The following is a 3,068-nucleotide window of genomic DNA, read 5'->3' on the forward strand; positions in this document are numbered from 1 at the left end:
CATTTGATCTTCAATTAACTCAGCTAATATTTCCTATAAAAAAGAGAAATAATGTGAATTCTGAACCATCGATTTTATATTTTAATGTATGTTATATAGTAAATAGCATGCAGAGCAGGACGGCTTTTACTGTCTGGCTGGTGAATCTTAATCATCATCATAACACAATTATTCCTATTTAGCTAAGTCATTCTTGCGTCTGTCATTTTGGGTCGGGGCCCACTAGTTGGTGGGAAGGAGAGTGATCAATGAAATCATGCATGATCAGTGACATGAATGAGTGAATACATTAATAAGGGAAGTTGGCTAGCCCCTAACCTGCAGCCTATAAGCTGTAGGCCTACTCATTGGATAATTTACGACGTGAATCATTTTACATACATACATCATTCCTTTAAAGTGATATTTAAATGTTTACAGAGTAACATTTTTATTTTGTATTGTGATATCATAGAACCACCTCCCTTTCTCAACGTTCTCGCTCCTCTGATCTTTGTACACCAAATTAAGTGATATTTTAACTCTGTTTGCGTGCACTTCTATTCTATTGGTTTATTTAGGCTATTGTAATGTGTATTTGTTTTATGGCTGTGCTTAGCCTATCACTGGATAGGAGCTTAGGTGGTTAATGCCCTTAAAAAGTCTAATGTTTTATTTGCCTTTTTGTCACCATGTGGTGATGAATAGCTATTTTATGTAGGCCTAATATTTGCATTGTAGGCCTACTAATTGAGTATAACATATAGAGGAGGTGGGACATAGGTAGAATTTGCCTAGTTTCTTTGACTTTCTTTGAGTGCTCCAATCAATGATCATAACTAAATGCCACTTCAGGAATTCTTAACGAGTCAATACAATGTTTCCAAAGAAGGTATTTCCTTTTCTGTTCCATCAGATGATGTAATATAGGAAACTGTAGGGAAGTCATACTCCGGAGAAAGAATATTAGAATAAATGCTTGGTTTTTACTCTCATCATAATGTTTTCATGTGTTTCATGTGTGCTCCATCATTCAGACGGTAAATGTGGTTGAGTCAACATAAAGATGGTGTTTCATAGTTCATGTAGTTTTATCAAGCAGTACGAGAGGGACATCTGCTGGTGACGAAAAGGTAGTGCATGCATTCTTTTTTCTACTTTAATTGTACATATATTTCTTAGTTTTCATTGTTTTATTTCACACTTGCTTTTGGCAAATGTAAACGTAGCCATATGTTTCAAATGCCAATAATGCCCCTTTGAACTGAACTAAAGTGTATTACGTCCCAGGTGCATCCATGTGATGTTTTTTCGTTTATAGTTATTCTATTTATAGTGGCTCATAGGAATTTATAGACTACGTGACAACCAGGAATAGATTGGTGACCACCGGAGAGACGGGTGACAGCCGGAATGTAGACGGCATCCGGGAGCAGTTTGGGTTGGCGCCCCAGTCTGTGTCTTCCGTGAGGAAGAAGCCCAACAAATCCACAGTGAGGCCTTTAGGAGGGCCATTCAAGCAAGCCGCTAAGGGAGCCTGCAGTACCACCACGGGCCAAGACACCATCACACCAGAATGAAATGTTTGGAGCGGGGGAGTCTGGTGCAACGCACAGGTCCTGGACCTGGTGAGACGGAGGAGGAGCCAGCCAGGAGGCCATCCACAGAGCCTAGCCCCTCCACGTACCAGCAATTCCTCTCCCCCATTCCTGGCAGAGTAGTTTCGGACAAGCGTATTGAGTGGCCCTGTCTTTCCCTATTTAGGACTGACCGTGGGTAGCTACCTGGGACGTAAGTCGGGGCTTGATCAACCCTGGCTGGGTCACCTGGGCGAGGGTGTATGTTGCGAGACCCGAAACATCCTATGACCCCAGGCTACAACACTGATGATACGTCCCAGGTGCATCCATGTGATGTTTTTTCGTTATATTGCTTGCCCAATTTAGTTCTTCAAGCCCTATCCAAAGCCACATAAATGTTCAAAATTGAATTTAGATAAGTTACAAAAAATATGAGACTGATTTGATTTATTTAGCAAAGATCGAAACAGTGTTAATGACACATTGACCCCCCCCCCCCCCACACACACACACACCCCCCATGATAGATGTAATCCATCTTTTTAACGCTAGATGGCACTAAGTCTTTGACAATGCATGCCAGACTCATACTCAGTAGGCTTACTTTGTTTTTCTGTCTCCCTAGTGTGCCACTTGAGTTGATCTGTTAGATTTTCACCATTGTCTTTGAGTGTTTTACTAGGGGTCTGGTGAGACGATGTTGTTGACTGCTTTACTGTGTGTGTGTGTGTGTGTGTGTGTGTGTGTGTGTGTGTGTGTGTGTGTGTGTGTGTGTGTGTGTGTGTGTGTGTGTGTGTGTGTGTGTGTGTGTCTGTCTGTCTGTCTGTCTGTCTGTCTGTCTGTCTGTCTGTCTGTCTGTCTGTCTGTCTGTCTGTCTGTCTGTAGCTAAGTGTGTGTGTGTGTGTGTGTGTGTGTGTGTGTGTGTGTGTGTGTGTGTGTGTGTGTGTGTGTGTGTGTGTGTGTGTGTGTGTGTGTGTGTGTGTGTGTGTGTGTGTGTGTGTGTGTGTCTGTCTGTCTGTCTGTCTGTCTGTCTGTCTGTCTGTCTGTCTGTCTGTCTGTCTGTCTGTAGCTAATGGTAGTCTAGGAGGCTACTACTAGGCCAATACGTGTCACATTTCTTGTGCATGATGTCAGCAGGGCCAGGCCAAGGACAAATGTTCAACTTCTGCATATTGTTCAATGACAACTACGTCTTTCCTTTCTTTCTTTTTTCAATAACTTCAATCAAGCATCCCCCAGAACTAGCCAATCACAGACATACACATTGTCCGGTGATGCTGGATGAATTCTATTTCAAACTTTGACATTCACACTTGAATATTGTTAAGGAGTCAAGGACAACAAGAATTTTCACACACACACACACACACACACACACACACACACACACACACACACACACACACACACACACACACACACACACACACACACACACACACACACACACACACACACACACACACACACACACACACACACACACACACAGAGAGAGAGAGAGAGAGC

Source organism: Gymnoscopelus microlampas (assembly GCF_963454915.1).
Source record: "Gymnoscopelus microlampas genome assembly, chromosome: 14".
NCBI lineage: Eukaryota > Metazoa > Chordata > Actinopteri > Myctophiformes > Myctophidae > Gymnoscopelus > Gymnoscopelus microlampas.